This window comes from Ambystoma mexicanum, chromosome 2p (assembly GCF_040938575.1).
Source record: "Ambystoma mexicanum isolate Mex_15411 chromosome 2p, UKY_AmexF1_1, whole genome shotgun sequence".
In the NCBI taxonomy this organism is placed as follows: Eukaryota; Metazoa; Chordata; class Amphibia; order Caudata; family Ambystomatidae; genus Ambystoma; species Ambystoma mexicanum.
Window position 1 is genome coordinate 972,649,284 of NC_090923.1, and position 17,369 is coordinate 972,666,652.

A 17,369-nucleotide genomic window follows, 5' to 3' on the forward strand; every position below is an offset into this window, starting at 1 on the left:
GTTTTTTTTTGGGGGGGGGGGGGCTTTGAGGTCCGATTGTGCTCTAAAGTGGCGGTCTAGAGGCCTGCTGGAGTTCTAGGGTGTCAACCTGGACATCCGCGATATGTGAGGCGAGGCAGGTGGTAGGTGGCAAAGAAGTTTTGTGGTGGTGTCAGAATGCAGGTGAAGTATCCCTTTATGTGCGGGTTTGGTCCTGGGGTGAGAGCCCAGTTGTCTGTTTGTGGAGGAAACAGGCAGAGGGAGTATTGATGTCTTGCTGAAGGGTTTTCCTAATAGTAGGATGTTTTGGTTTGTTGTCCGGTTGGTGGGGAACTTGTTGTGGAGGTGTCGGTCTGCATGTGCTGTGTCACTGTACCTGTGTTTTGGAAAGAGGGAGGTGTGTTGTGTAGTGCCTTTGTATGTGTAGTTGGGTAAAGGAGGGAGGTGTGTTGTGTAGTGCTTGTCAGATGTGAGGTAGCCTATGATGTCACGTGGAATGTTGATGAGTGAAGGATGGAATGTTCTGAGTGAGAGTTCTGTGTAGTGGCAGTTACAGCTGGCCCGTCTGGGTGGTGGGAGCCGGTGTTGTCCTAGCTAATGTCCTGTGTATTCCTTATATATCCTGAATATGTAACTGTAACTAAGAAGTTGGAATAAATCTACCTGCAGTAATCCTAAAGGGCCTGGAGACAGCATCTTTTCAATTACGTCTAGATGGAACACCGGCTAATGTTCATGATTACGTCTAGGTGTGGCACATGCTAACATTCACAATTCCATCTAAGTGTGGCATGTGCTAACAGTCACCATTCCATCTAAGTCTGGCACATGATTACATTCACCATCCTATCTAGATGCAACGCCGGCTAATGTTCACGATTACGTCTAAGTGTGGCACATGCTAACATTCACAATTCCATCTAAGTGTGGTATGTGCTAATAATCACAGTTCCATCTAAGTGTGGCATATAATAATAATCACAATTCCATCTGAGAGTGGCACATGCTGACCTTCACAGTCCTATCTAGATGCAATGCTGGTGTCCGGTCCTGTACCTGTGTCCGCAGAAGCTGCTGAGCCCCCACAACCCCCCCAAGCTGTGTAGTCAACTCAAATAAGTGTAGACTGGCAGTGAATTATAGATTGACAGAGAATTGAAACCTGACAGTACCCCCTTCTCAAGCCCTGACCACAGGGCCTACCTTAGTCGGGAATTTACGATGAAACTTTTTAATCAACTCAGGTGCATGAACATGTTCTGCCACCTCAGAGGATCTCTCCTCTGGACCATAACCTTCCAAGTCTATTAAATATTGCAACCTCCCTCTACTTTTTCGGGAATCTAGAATTGCTTTAACTTCAAATTCCACTGAATCATCTTCCAACACAATCCCTTGAGGAACAGAACTCAACCTAGTTCCTTTAACCACTGGTTTAAGTAAAGTGACGTGAAATGTTGGATGAACCTTTAAGCCAGCAGGCAAACGTAACCTAACAGATACTGGATTGATAATGTTTTCAATTTCAAAAGGACCTACAAATCGTGAACTGAATTTATTTCGTCCTTTTAACCTCAAATACTTTGTAGAAAGCCAAACTAAATCCCCAACTTCATACTCAGGACAAGGATTACGTTTTCTATCAGCAAATTTCTTGTACTTTTCTTTACTAGACAATAAGATCCTAGTTGCTTTCTGCAATCCATTTCGCATGATTTGCAATCTCTCCTCCACAGCCGGACTGGACGACTCAACTTTTATCAATTCACGTAAAAATCATGGATGAAACCCTCTGCTACAAAAGAAAGGGGACATTGAAGTCGAATCTTTAGAAGTATTGTTGTAAGCAAACTCTGCCATCCAAAGAAGATCCACCCAACTTTGATTTTCATGCCAGAAACACCTCAAATACTTCTCCAACTCTTGATTCACACGCTCCACCTGGCCATTGGATTTGGGATGATATCCAGATGTTAAATGAATCTTCACCCCTAAATCTTTACAAAATGCATTCCAAAACTTGGAAACAAATTGTGAACCTCGATCAGAGATAATACTACTGGGTAACCCGTGCAAGCGAACAATTTCCTGAAGAAATATTTGAGCAAGAACTAGTGCTGTAGCTTGACCCTTAACAGGAATAAAATGAACTTCTTTCATCAAACAATCTACAACTACCAAGATGACAGAACAACCATGATCTACTGGTAGATCAACAATGAAATCAACTGAAATAGTGTACCAAGGATGTGGAGGTACAGGTAAAGGTTCTAACAAACCAGCCGGTTTGTTGCAAGGTACTTTAGCTTTAGCACAGACTTCACAAGTTTTGACATAATTTAAAGTATCAACTCTCATAGTTTTCCACCAAAATTGTCTCTGAACAAGATCTAAAGTTTTTCAAAAACCTGGATGTCCCACCAAACTTAAATCATGACATTCATGTAAAATCTTTTTTCTTAATTTTTCACTGGGTAAGTATAATCTATCACCCACAAATGGTAAATCTTCATAAATTGATCTTGCTGAGTCTTGACAAACCCAACTTTCCCTTTCTTGTTCATCCGTAGCATTTTGAATTTTCTGTTTTAACTCATTACTAATGGAAATGCTTGCAGAGATAAAATGATCCTCGGAAATTATAGGCTTAACAATATTTTCTGTCTCTTGTTCACTACCTGGAAATTGCCTAGACAAGGCATCCGCCTTACCGTTCAACTTTCCAGGTCCGAATGTCACAATAAGATCAAAATCTGCAAAAAACAGGGACCAACGTAACTGCCTAGGTGTAAAGGTTTTAGCAGACTTCAAGAAAAGAAGGTTTCTATGATCTGTAAGAACTGTAACTGCATGTCTTGCACCTATTAAGTAGTGTCTCCACTCAACAAATGCAGCCTTAATTGATAATAACTCACGGTCCATAATAGTATAGTTCTTTTCAGCTTCAGAACATTTTTTAGAAAAGAAAGCCACAGGATGTAACTGCCCTGTGCTTTCATGTCTCTGAGATAAGATAGCTCCCATGGCTAAATTGGAGGCATCGGCTTCCACAAAGAATGGCTTGGACGGATCCGGATGCAATAATATAGGACCTGATATGAATCTTTCTTTTAACTCATGAAAAGCCTTCTGAGTTTCTTCGCTCCAAGAAAATGTTACTCCTTTCTTAAGCAAATTTGTGATTGGCGGAATTATCTGAGAAAAACCCTCAATAAATCTTCTATAAAAATTGGCAAAACCTAGAAAGCTTTGAACCTCCTTTACTCGAGTTGGGGTTGGCCAATTTTTAACTGCCTGAACCTTCTCGTCGTCCATTTCCAGACCTGAAGGAGAGACTACAAACCCGAGAAATTCTATCACTTCAGAATAAAATTGGCTTTTCTCAAGTTTAGCAAAAAGATGATTTTCTCTTAATTTATCAAGAACCAATCTAACATGTTCCCGATGTTGTTCTAAATTAGAAGAAAATATCAAAATATCATCTATATAAACAATCACAAAGATGTCCAAAAATTCTCTTAAAATATCATTAATAAAAAATTGGCAAGCTGCAGGGGCTTTACATAACCCAAAAGGCATGACCAGATATTCATATAAGCCAAATCGTGTGTTGAAGGCTGTCTTCCATTCATCACCTTGTCTAACTGTGACTAAATGGTACGCTCCTCTAAGATCCAATTTAGAAAAAACTTTAGCTCCTTGAATACGATCTAACATTTCCGAAATCTGTGGCAAGGGATATTTATTCTTAACAGTTACTCTATTCAAGGAGCGATAATCAATACAAGTTCTCAACTCCCCATTTTTTTTAGGAACAAAAAATAGAGGAGATGCAGCAGGAGATTGAGAATTTCTGATGAAACCTTTCGCAAGATTTTCCTGTAAATACTCTTTCAAAAACTCATTTTCTTTCTCTGTTAGAGCATATACTCTACTGCTAGGTAATAATGCTCCATCTTCTAAATCAATCTTGCAGTCGTGAGACCTGTGTGGCGGTAACTCACCAGACTCTTTCTCATCAAAAACATCTTTAAAATCAGAATAACACTCTGGTAGAATTCCCATAACAGCTCCAATAGAATGACTCACTCCACCATTATCTGCCAAACTCAACATGTTCAAGCTATTAACACTTTCTTCAAAATCAACTCTTTCAAATTTTTGACAATACTCTTGACAATAATCTGAGTTAAATTTCACTACTCTCCTTCCCCAATCAATTAATGGATTGTGTAAAGTCAGCCACGGCATACCCAAAATTATTTTTAATTGAGGAGCATCAATAAATTCAAAAATAATCTCCCCTCCATGATTTTCCATAATAACCATATGTAAGGGAACAGTATCATGTGTAATTGGACCTGAAGTCAAATACGACCCATCAACCGCTCTAACCTGTTCCAATTTCTCTTTCACCACCAAAGGGATATCTAAAGATTTAGCCAAACCTTTGTCCATAAAATTACCTGTTGTCCCTGAGTCAATCATGGCTGGACCTGAACCCTTTGGAATTTCCTCATAAGACAAGGATACGTTGATGGCAATGTGGGGTACTGCCGCTTGAAGAGTATTTGCAGCTACTTGAGGACTAAATTCTGACGACCTTGATTTCTTGTGAGTATAAGGACAATTACTCAAAAAATGTCCGCTTCTACCACAATATAAGCATAAATTATTAAATCTCCTTCTTTCCTTTTCCTCTTTAGTCAACAGACCTCTCTTATTAACTCCTGAAATGAATGTCTTGTCTCTTTCCTCCCTACCCGACAATTCCTTATTTTTCTCAACTCTTTGAACTATCCATCTACAAAACCCTTCCTTTTCTCACTTCTTCTTTCATTTAATCTGAAATCCACTTGTAAGACTTAATCTATTAAAGCCTCACAAGAAGTAGGTCTATCTATAATAGTAGCCAGTGCGTCCTTTAAATCATCCCTTAAACCTCGATAAAAGAGTGTAGCTCTCTTTTCTTCAGGCCATCTGCTTTCCAAAACCAAGGATTTGAAATTAATAATATAACAAGATAAATCTCTATTCCCTTGTCTTAGCTCCAACAATTCCCCTTCTACCTCCATGGAAAGCTGTCTTCTTCCAAACATCTTTTTAAACTCATCTTGAAACTGAGCAAATCTTTTCAGAATAGGATTTCTTTGACTAACTAACAAAACTGACCATGTTGCTGCCTCTCCAGTAAGATATGGCAGCACAAAAGCTACTCTAGCTTCTTCAGTTGGGAAAATGCCAGGTCTACATAAAAAGTGAAGTTCACATTGTGTTAAAAATGTTAGAAATGTTTTAGGATTTCCACCAAACCGCTCTGGTGGAGCCAAAGGTACTAGACTCCCCAAGGTCTCAATTCCTCCCGTCACATTCTGACTACTACCGGAATATTCTCTAATCAAAATTGGAGGTTGACCCCTTAGTTCCTCTGTCTCTCCTCTTTGCTGCCTAAGAGTTCCTTGGATTTGAGAAACAGCTTCACCCAACTCCTCAACCTTTTTACTAGTCTTTGCATTGCTCATCCCTCAATTACTTAATTAAATCCCCTCAGCCATAATTTCCAATGGACTCAGCAGCTCAGGCGGACTCAATTTATTGGCCTATCATTCTGTCCGGTCCTGTACCTGTGTCCGCAGAAGCTGCTGAGCCCCAAAACCCCCCCGAGCTCTGTAGTCAACTACTGAAATAAAACAGCAGAAATCTCAACAACTCAAAGGGAAAGGGGGAAGTGGAGAAAATAACAAAAGACACAGGTAACTCTTTTTTTATTGTCGAGAACCTGCAAAGTATAAAGAACATACATTAAATTCTCATAAACTAATACTGTTCTCTCTCAACCCCCTTAAAGAAATTAATATACCTTTATTGCCTCCCTGAAGAGCTGGAAGGCTTGAAAGATTTTAATCTCAGAATGATATGTTGAAAACTGAAGTTACTTCTGAATGCATGTATTCTGAGATTTTACTATTCATGACTTATTAACTAAAAGTTCATGAGATTTTTCTTTATTAATTGAAGTTGCAGTTCTTCCTTTAAACCTTTGACTTTATAACTTGAAATGGATGCAGCATTCTTTAAACAAGTTACTTAAAAGTATCTCTTTTCTCAAATAATAGTTTTTGAAAAGTTGAAACAATGCTGGTTTAGGAAAGTAGATTAAATGATAATGTTGTTCTTTGAATTAAAGTCTTTAGCAGTTTTCCTTTTGATTGAGTTCAAAAATACTGTCTCTTTGCACTTTCACTTTGCTTACAAATAATTGCGCATGTGTATAAACGTCTACAGCACTGAACATATGCTTGTGTAATGTACGTTTTGATTTCAGGACTGGCTGCGCATGCGTGCCAGACCAGCGTAATGTTTGCGGCGAGTGAAACCCATCACTTGAAGCCGCAACGCTGACTAAATGTAAAAGAGCTGAATTTTACTAAATAAACACTGCGCATACAAGCGATTCCACATTATCACCACGGCGGGTGAAAACAATCACTCGGCACAGTTTCCTCAGGTTCAATGAAACTACGCAACTAAAATAATATATGACACTTCCTCTATGCGCATGCTCGAATTACTGTTCTCTTCCGAGCATGCGCTAATGAGCAGTTTTAAAACAACAAGATAGCGACATGCGTATTTAAAGGAAATAACGTTAACTGAATCTCATTAACAATACATTTTAACTTCAGAGCTCACAAGATAATCGCGCATGTTTAAAATACACTTTTCCTTATCCAAATATGCGCGAAAGATTAGCATTTAAGCATTGAATACATTTAAACTGTGTGAAATATTTCACTTGAAGACATTAACAAGAAATCTCATTTAAACGGTAAGGAACTGCCTTTGACATATATTAATTCCGAATCAGATTTTAGTTGCTTAAACTTTATGTATAACCAAAACTGAAACTACTTTCCATAGAAGAAGACCTGAATTCAAAGTCTTTTTCAGGAATCTAATTACCTAGCTAAATACCTAAAGTTGTGCCAAACTGAAAGCGCTTTGCTTAAAAGTTTTATCCTTAACCTGACTTGAGGTCAATGAAATTTTCAATGAACTGAATTACAGTCTTTTTAAATTGACCTGAACGCTGCGCTCCCACCAAAACTCTGCATGTCTTGTCCTTCGCAGAACAAATACCAAACCAGCTTCTTAAGAAGATTTTAGTTCTTTAATTAATTAAAACTTTAACCAAAACTCAGAATAGAAAAATACAGGACCTTCCACAAGAAGGCTGGACAATGAAAGGCAGTTTAGAACCTTGAAACTGCTTCCAAGTCTCCTTAGCTTCCAAGCACAATGTATCATCTTGACTACCAATCAGATCCCGGATTGATTCCCTCCTTCCTTCCCACCATGCTGGATTGGGACACTCTCCCTCTGATTAAAAGATAGTTAAGGAATATGAGGGGAAATAAAAAGCATACACATCAATAAACATTTTAAGCAGTTTACAACTTAAAGGGAACTCAAATAAGTGTAGACTGGCAGGGAATTATAGATTGACAGAGAATTGAAACCTGACAGCTGGCTAATGTTCACGATTACGTCTAGAGGTGACGCCAGCTAATGTTCATGATTACGTCTAGGTGTGGCACATGCCATATAGTCAAAATTCCATCTGAGTGTGGCACATGCTAGTAGTCACAATTCCATCTAAGTGTGGGACATGCTAATAATCACAATTCCATCTAAGTGTGGCACATGCCAATAGTCAAAATTCCATCTGAGTGTGGCACATGCTAATAATCACAATTCCATCTAAGTGTGGCACATGCTAACAGTCACAATTCCATCTAAGTGTGGCATATGCTAATAATCACAATTCCATCTAAGTGTGGCATATGCTTACCTTCACAGTCCTATCTAGATGCAACGCCGGCTAAAGTTCACGATTACGTCTAGAGGCGACGCCGTCTAATGTTCACGATTACGTCTAGGTGTGGCACATGCTAACATTCACAATTCCATCTAAGTGTGGCACATGCCAATAGTCACAATTCTATCTGAGTGTGGCATGTTAGGGCGAATTCTCCAGAATGGCTAATTTCCCTTACCTACTGAGTCCCTCAGCAGCTTTGCTGGATTTATGGAGTTTCTTTTTTTCACCTGGTAAGAGTGTGAGCCTTTTATTCCCACTCGTACATGTGTTTTGCTGTGTGTGTTTAACATTTTCTTGTTTTCATAGACTGTGGAGCCTCACCTACTCCATAGGCATCATCTTTTTACTTTGTGTTACACAGCACCTTTAGTGCAGTGACTCATGGTTGTCTTTTAGACTTCCCAACTCCGACTCCATTTTCTGGGACTGACCACTGTCTCCCAGAACATGTAAAGTTGCCGTTGACTTTATCAGTCTCTTTTAAAACTCACAGACCCAGTACAAACTATCTTAAATAGAGTCCTGGAAAGGGTTAATACTTAACCCTTTTTGTCTGTTTCTCTTGGAGAATTGTTTCTCTCCCTTTTCTTTAAGACTTTGCTGGTGGCAGTGGTAACGACCCTATTTTTCTTACTGCGGTTATCTTAAATAGCCCTGGTATTGTTTTAGGCTATCTTGGTAGCCTCAAACTTAAACCCGCTAGACCATATACGTTTTTATACAGTTCCGGCTGGTTTTAGTCACCATTTCTTGTTGTAAAAGTCTTTCTCGTATTTTACTCTGCGTGCCAAACCAGGTTTGGTTCCTTTGTTCGCCATCCTTTTGCGGGCTTCTGCACAGAATCCCTCCTTAGGTGCCTGTATGTCTGGGTGGGACAGGATGTGAGGGAGGGGTTTAGGACTCCTTGCACAGGATCTCCTTGGAGACCCATGTCGCACTCTGATCTCATTGGCTGTGGTGACTGTCCCGGCGGGACCGCCACCCTGCTGCGTGATTGACAGCCAGGCTGTATGAATGGGGGAAAACTGCATAAAAAGCAAATCTCTGGGGCTGGAAAGGCAGAGTCGGCACTGGAACGAGCGAACCGAAGAGGACCTGACAGAAGAGGACCCCTACAACAACTGAACCTCCCGGTGAAGCCCTGCTGCAGGTCCGAATCTTCATACTCCAACGACAGGGAAGATCGGAAAGGAATCTTCTCCCCTTGAGCTGGTGGGAACAACCACTTTACCAAACTGCTTGCCGAGCCTCCCTTCTCTGGTCGAATTTGATGTACAGAGCTACAGTGAACCGGATAGCCAGGGGGAACGGACCCTGCTTGCGTTTTAAGGAGTGCACCTTTTATTCGTTGCTTTGCTCTGCTGCTGGATTCTTCCCTGGGCAGTGCAGGACCCTCCAGTTTTCCTACTTTGTGTTAATCCGACAGTCGCTTCAGGAACCGTGAGCCTGCAGGACCTGCCAGGAACGTCCGCCTCAGCTACAGCCTTCTTCTGCATTTAAGGTACTGTTCAAACCCGGTTTTTCATTTCGTCCAGCCACAGTGAAAGTGTGTGAAACCTTTCGCCAATCCGAGGGCTTGTCCTTTTACATTCTTTAAGCTAACTTTTCTGCCGACCAACATCATCCTGAACTCTTGGCAAAGACTTAACCGTGAACTAGCCTGAACTGTGTGATCTTGAGCAAAAGACCTTGATCCATTGACTTTGGCCAGGCCCTTTTTTAATCTGATTGCCTCACTATAGTTCTTTTTTCTAGATTGACCTGCTTACTTACTTGTTGGTGTTACTCAATTTCTGCCTAACTTTTGATTTTTCAACTGCTTTACTTTAGTGAAATGTTTTACAACTGATGTGTAAATAAATGTAAATTCTTTTACTCAGAAACCTTGAGTCAGTGTTTGTTTGAATCATAGTAATTGCTGTCCTTTGTGTAACTATTGATACTGCTCACTTACTCTTGAGATAAGTCTGGCTGCTCAGCCATCGCTACCACTTTACTGTGTAGTACAGGCTGCACCAAAGGTGAATTTGTACTGTCACTTGTAGTCTTAATTGTGTGTGGTGTTCCCAAAGGGTACTGCATATAATTCTGCTTAACACTGGTGGCAGTAATGGGATCAAGTATAGTGATTACACTTAGAGTGCTGCTATTACCTTGGATCAACTAACCACAAGGCTAAACATCACTAAAAAGCAATATTAATCATGTCTAATATGGAAAGCTAAAGTCAGAGACCCTCCTTAGTTACACTGTGGATTATCTGAAAAATCTGTGTAGATGAAGGAATATCTCTGTCAAAGGCAAAACGTCTGAATTGATTGAAAGGTTGTTAGAGAAACAAAGTCTGGAGGGTGGGTCTAAAATACCTGACCCCTCAGTAAATGTGGAAAATAATGAGGATGATAATGTGTCTATTATTGATGAGTTAGAAGAGGCAGAGGTGTCTCATAATGTAGGCCTCACTGCTCCCTTACCTGCTCAGAAACCTCAACCTTTGTCCACTGGGACCCCTACAGGTCCTACACTCAGTCCTGAATTCATTGCTCTAGAAAAGATGAGGCTTGAATTGGAATTTAAAAGTTTAAATGCTAAAACTGAACAAAAGCATCAAGAACTTAAGCTCAGAGAAATGGAGATGAACCATGCCTTTAGAAATGAAAAAGTTGTCTATTGAAAATGCTTCTCTCCCAGAGTCTTCTAGGTCTTCCAGCCCTAAGAGACCCCGTATGCCTAAAGAAATTGTGGGTATTTATGAGGCTAAGCTTGATATTTTGGATTGGTTGGAAATGTTTGAATATAACCATGGGATTCAAGGTCTTACAGAGAATCAGTTGCTTCCCTGGCTCTTCTCTAGGCTACCCACAGTTGTATCTGATGTTGTGATGGAGTTGGGAGAGGTGGATATGATGGATTATGAGTGTGTGAAGCTAGCTTTAATTGCTAGATTTGGGAAGACCCCTTCCCAGTACCTTAAGAGGTTTAGGACCGTCAAAAAGCACAATGGTACCCGTTGGGCTACCTCGGTATGTGAATGTTTGAAAAACTTAAGATGGTTGGGTTAAGGGTTACAGAGTAAACACTTATGAAGGTATGAGAAATCTTGTTATGTTGGAGTCAATTTATGATGCCTGCTCTCCTGTGCTCAGACAGCACTTGGCTGATTCAAAGGAGATAGATCCTAAGAAGTTAGCTAAGGCTGCTGACTTGTGGGGTGCCAACAGGGCCACTCACAAGGATTCTGGGGCTACTCAGAAGAAGGATGAGGGAAAGCAGCCAAAGAAAGATAACAAGGAGAATTCTAATACCTCCAATCCAAAAGAGGGCCACAAACAGCAACACAAGGGTAAACCACAAGGGAAACCAAATCAGGCTAGTGCACCATCTGGACCCAAACCGGATGGAGGTCAGAAGAAACCCCCATTCATCCAAACATTTGAGAAATGTTATGTTTGTGGGTCAACTGACCATGTGAAAGGGGACCCCAGATGTATGGGTAAACCTTCAGGGGTCCACACTGTCCCCTAAGCCTTCTCCCCAGAGGAAGAAGTACCTATGGCAAGTGGAAACTTTCCCCCCTGGCTGATGAACCCATGAGAGTCTCAGCTAGTGTTTCTTAAGTGTCCCTGGGGTTATGGGAACAACAGAATCTATATGTCTATAATTCCATCCCAGATAATACTAAAGAGTATTATAAAGATAGTGTTCTTGTGAATGGCCAGGAGACTCCTGCCATCAGAGACACTGGAGCCAGCATACCTGTGGTGGATGAATCATTTTTCAAGGTGGAGGATGTTGCCAAGGCACCCAAACGCCTCACCCAGTTAGCTGGAGGCCCTGTGCAAATACTTCCCCAGTTACCAGCTCTCATCCAGTGTAATGATATGACTGTGAAAATACCTGTTAGTGTGCAGAGTGAAGTGCCTAGGAGAGTCCTGTTGGGTAATGACTTGAAAACTCTTGGAGTTGTGTCTAGTACCCCCACGCCTCCCAGTAAAAGGAAACAGGAGCTCACTAGGCCTGCAAGGAGGAGGACCGTAAGAGGCTCTCCACAGGAGTTGATAGAGGAAACTATCAATCCCCCTCCACAGGAGTTGTTCACTGCTATTTCTGGAAAAAAAGAGGCAAAGGGGAAACCCAAGACCTCAAGGAAAAAGGCAGATAGTACCCCTGTGCTACCAACAACGACATCCCCAAGATTGTCCAAAGTCACATCTGTGACTCCTCCACCTGCCGAGGCAGAGTGTGAGGTACAACCATGTGTGGTTGATCCTGTTTCTGAGGAATCAGATCTGGAAGAAGACACTGTTTTGGTTGGAGATCTTGACCCTGTTGACCATCCTGAGCTGCAGTCTTTACTGGCAGAAGGTGGACCCAACAAAGCAGACATCAGCAGAGGACAAAGGGAGTTTCCTACTCTCGAAGGTCTTCGACAACAGGCTGCTTCTCAACTTGATGGGCAAGAAGTTGGAAAGCATAGGTTAAGCTTGGAAGATGGCCTCTTCTACAGTGAACCGATTGTCTATTCCTGGAGACTGCAAAAGAATTGTAGTGCCCCTTGCCAACAGACTCCAGTTCCTACAGTTGGCCCATGAGATACCTTTGGCTGGTCATTTAAGCTTCAAAAACACAAAGGAAAGGCTCTCTTTATACTTCTACTGGCCTAAAATGGGTTCAGAAGTTGACAAATTCTATAGTAGCTGTCACACTTGCCAAACCTCTGGCAAGAGTGGAGCCAAAAATGTGGCACCCCTGGTGCCTCTCCCAGTGGTGGGAGTTCCTTTTGAGAGGGTGGGCATCGACATTGTTGGTCCCCTTGACCCTCCCACATCTTCAGTGAACAGGTTTATCCTGGTTGAAGTAGACCATGCTACCAGATACCCAGAAGCAATACCTTTGTGGACTGTTATGGCTCAGGCTGTGGCTAAGGCCCTACTTGGTATTTTTACTAGAGTAGGGTTTCCTAAGGAAGTGATATCCGACAGGGGATCCAATTTTATGTCCCACTACATGCAAGCCCTGTGGAAAAACGGTGGTGTCACTTACAAGTTCTCTACAGCCTACCATCCACAGACAAATGGACTGGTAGAGAGGTTTAATCGAACTATGAAGAGCATGATAGGTGCTTTAGAGGAACCCCTTAAAAGAAAGCGGCACCTTCTACTGCCATGCCTTCTCTTTGCTTATAGAGAAGTCCCTCAGGAGGGAGTTGGTTACAGTCCCTTTGAACCTCTTTATGGCCATCCAGTCAGAGGTCCATTGGCCCTGATTAAGGAGGGGTTGGAGAGTGCTCCTTCTCCCAAGCCAGTCTGAGTGACTGACTATGTGATAGGTCTCCGGAGGAGAATATCACACATGATGGCAAATGCTACTAATAACTTAAAAGCAGGTCAGGCTATGGTCAAACATTGGCATGACCAGAAGGCCAGCATGCTTGAGTTTACTCAAGACCAGCTTGTATTAGTCATGGTGCCAACAAGGCAGAGGGCCTTGCAGGACAAATGGATAGGACCCTTCAAGGTTGTGGGCAATCCTGGAGAGGTGAACTATTTGGTGGACATAGGCAGACCTAAGGAGGCTCCCAGAGTCTTTCACACCAACCGTTTGAAGGCATATGTCTCGAGACCAGAAGTGGGAGCTTTGCTTCTAGCTTCAGCTCAAGAGGAGGAGGAGAGTGAACCTCTACCTGACCTCCTCAGAGGCCAACCTTTGGATGAGAAAATAGGAGTCAATCTCTCTTCTGAACTGACATCTGAACAACAGGAGGAGTGCAAAGTTCAGTTAAATCAGTTTGCCTCCTTGTTTTCACTTTCACCAGGCCTGACCCCTTGAGGTCAGCATGATATTCTCACTGGTGACTGTCTACCTGTGAAAAGCAGAGGCTACAGAATATCAGAACATATGAGATCGCACATCAAAGGAGAGGTCAGTAAGATGCTTGATCTTAGGGTTATAGAGCCCTCTACAAGTCCATGGTCTAGTCCAGTTGTTCTAGTACCAAACACAGGATCCAAGAAGTTGAGAATCTGTGTGAACTATAGAGCTCTAAATGCAGTCACTAAGACTGATGCCCATCCTTTGCCAAGGATAGATGAACTGGTGTATAGACTTTGTTCAGCCAAGTACCTGAGTACATTTGATCTGACGTCAGGCAATTGGCAAATAGCCTTGACAGACCATGCCAAGGAGAAAACTGCATTCTCAACCCCAGCAGGCCTCTACCAGTTTAAGGTTAAGCCTTTTGCACTAAAGATTGCACCTGCTACATTCCAAGGGATGGTCAATCAAGTTCTGAATGGGATGGAGAACATCTGCATGGCATACTTGGATGACATTGAAGTGTTCAACCCTACATTGAAAGAACATATTGATCACTTAGGATATGTTTTGCAGGCTCTTAAGCAGGCCCATCTGACCATAAAGGTAAGCAAATGTCAAATTGGTCAGAGCAAAGTGGTCTACCTTGGTCATGAGGTAGGAGGAGGTTAAATAAGGCCATTGCCTAGCAAAGAACAAGCTGTACAAAACTTGGCCACCAGGACTACTCAAATCCAAGTGAGAGCTTTCCTAGGTCTCACTGGGTACTACAGGAATTTCATAGATAACCATGGGACCATAGCTTCTCCCTTGAATGTGATCTCCTCTCCAAAATTCCCTAAAAAGTTTAGATGGAATGAGGAGTGCGCTCAAGCCTTTGAAAACCTGAGGAAAGCCCTTTGTCAAGCTCCAGTCCCAAGAGCTCCTGATTGTCACCAACCCTTCATTGTGCAGACAGATGCATCCAATACAGGTAAGGGTGCAGTCCTTAGTCAACTGGATGAGAAAGGTACGGAGCACCCCATTTGCTTCATCAGTAGGAAACTGAAGGAACCAGAAACAAGGTGGGCAACCATAGAGCGTGAATGTTTTGCCATTGTGTGGTATCTGAAGAAGTTTAGACCATACTTGTATGGATCTACTTTTGTGATTCAGACAGACCACCAACCCTTGAGATGGTTAATGTAAATTGAAGGGGAGAACCCAAAACGTTTGAGATGGTCAATCTGCCTGAAGGGTTTGATTTCCCCATTGAGCATAGAGCAGCATGTCACCACCAAAATGCGGATGGTCTCTCTAGGATGTCTTTAACCGACTAGAGGTAGCGATTCATCTAGGGGTGGATTAAATCCGCCTGTCCCTTAGTCTGGGGGTGGAGGGAGTGTTAGGGAGAATTCTCCAGAATGGCTAATTACCCCTACCTACTGAGTCCCTCAGCAGCTTTGCTGGATTTCTGGGGTTTATTTTTTTCACCTGGTAAGACTGTGAGCCTTTTTTCCCCACTCTTACATGTGTTTTGCTGTGTGTGTTTAACATTTTGTGTAGTGCTTTTCAGATGTGAGGTAGCCTGTGGTATTACGTGGAATGTTGATGAGTGAATGATGGAATGTTATGAGTGAGAGTTCTGTGTAGTGGCAGTTACAGCTGGCCTGCCTGGGTGATGGGAGACAGTGTTGTCCTAGCTAATGTCCTGTGTATTCCTTATATGTCCTGAATATGTAACTATAACTAAGAATCTGGAATATATCTACTTGAAGTAATCCTAAAGGGCCTGAGACAGCATCTTTTCATTGGCAACGAGGAGGTCGTTTAATGTTGGACCTAGATGACAGGAAAGGAAGGCAAAGGAACCTGCTGCGGAGGGTGCAGGAGGCAAAAAGACAGCCAGCAGATGAAGGATAACACTGCCCCCAGTAAGTCCCATCACCGAGGGTGCAGGGGAAGGAACTAGAGGTGGACCCTATGTCAGGTGGGACCCCCCCTTTGACAATCCAGAAGGAGAGCTGTGTCCAATGGGGTGGCCACAATGGAAATGGTCTTGAAGAATGGCAACAGTTGCTTAGTATGGAGCATTTCAACACCCTATCATCTGTGGTATGGATGAGCAAGTGAAAGGGAATGTTAACATTGGACTTTGTGAGCTGTAGAGAGGTGCTGGCTCACTGGGAGCATCCTGCCCCAAGACGGTAAATAAGGTGGAAATAGGAGCAGCTCAATCAAGTTGGAGAAGCAGAGACAGACAAAACTGAAAAAGACTGGAAAGGGATATGCCTTTTGCGCTTCTGAATGCTCTCCCAATCATCACGTTTGGTCGGTGTGCGGCCGCGGTGTCCTGCAGTCCCAAGGAGACTGAGGTTGAATGGGAAGCGCCGGCATGGGAGAGTGGCAGTTGGAGCTGCAAAGCTCCGGAGGGTCCAGGCTGCAGCCTGTATCTGATTACGTCACATAAATGGCTGGGGGAGTCGGCGATGGAGAGGAATGAATACTCCCCAACATTCCGCCCTCTGCCTTGTGATCCTGAAGTTCGGAAGGCAATATGTTCGGTGGTTGCAGTGCGGCGAGTGGCGCTGTAACAGTCGAGCAAAGGACCCGCTTGCAACGTGGATACGTCACTTGTCATAGTACCAATGACACAGACAGGAAGAAGGCATATTGTTGACGTATTAAAGTCGACGTTGCGTGATCTTGTCACCTGGTGAGGATTCGGAACCATATGGATCCTGACAAAAGTTACTTAATTGTCACAACAATTGGTTCCCCAGTACCTAAGCAGGCGCCTTGCAGTGGGTACATGGTGCACGTCGCTCCATCTCATTAGGTGAGATGTCTGGTAGCAGCCAACGTAGGATGTTGTATATGGAGCTTGTCCCATTGTGTTAGCATGGTCGGCTCACGCGATACCGCTCCGCTTCAGCTAGTGAGGTGTACGGAAGCGGCCAACAGACGAGGTGACTTTTGTAGGGCGTCATGTTGTGTGAGCCTTATTCGGCTCTAAATGTTATATTTTTGAAGTTATTCTGCATTGTGTGGAGCGGTCAGTGTTGAGGATGTGGAAACCCTGGGATGTAATGAGGACCGCCACGTTCATGCGGAGCTGTGGGTTGGCTCTGCTGTCATTAGGGTGTTATGGTGCCTTGGCGGTTGGGGAATAAAATTAATTTATTAGTAATATATTAGTGTTATTAGGAAGAAGAGATTTTACGTCTTGTAATGTGTTAGCAGAGGCAGAGGTTTCTTAATGTCAATGTAATGCCACGCGATGTGTCTAGGAAGCAGTATTGAGCTTAAGAGCAGTAAGAGTGCTACTAGCTGACGGTGCGATTGGTGTGTGGCATGGATTAGCAGCATGTGTGAAAATGTGGAGTAACATTGAACATGGCTATATAGCTAATGGTGCAGAGCCAAGAAGGTGTTGAGGGTTCAAGTGTCGATGTACCTTATGTGTGATTGGGCTAGACTAACCATTTTGAGGATTTCTAGGTACTAAGTTGTTATGTAACAACACAGACTTGTAGGTTACTTTAGAGCCCAAAAGGACTTTTAGGTTTGTGATGGAGCCTAGTAGTGGCTATGGACTCTTAGGTCCGTAAAAGTTTTGGTTTTGGTGTTTTGCTTTATTTAGGGCAAAATGAGGTAATGATATTTCATTGTTAAAGTGCATATGTTTCGTTGCTGTTTTGTTCTATTAACAGCA

The 17,369-nt window shown here is 42.6% G+C and overlaps 1 protein-coding gene across 1 annotated transcript in view; it reads left to right on the forward strand.

The window, feature by feature from the left end:
• The first annotated feature begins 16,367 nt into the window (after positions 1-16,367).
• The window catches only part of CCS (copper chaperone for superoxide dismutase), a 928,930-nt gene continuing 927,928 nt past the window's right edge, over positions 16,368-17,369 (forward strand). The window contains exon 1 of the mRNA XM_069644778.1: positions 16,368-16,493. The gene's annotated coding sequence lies outside the window, so the exon portion shown is untranslated. The remainder of the gene's footprint in view (positions 16,494-17,369) is intronic.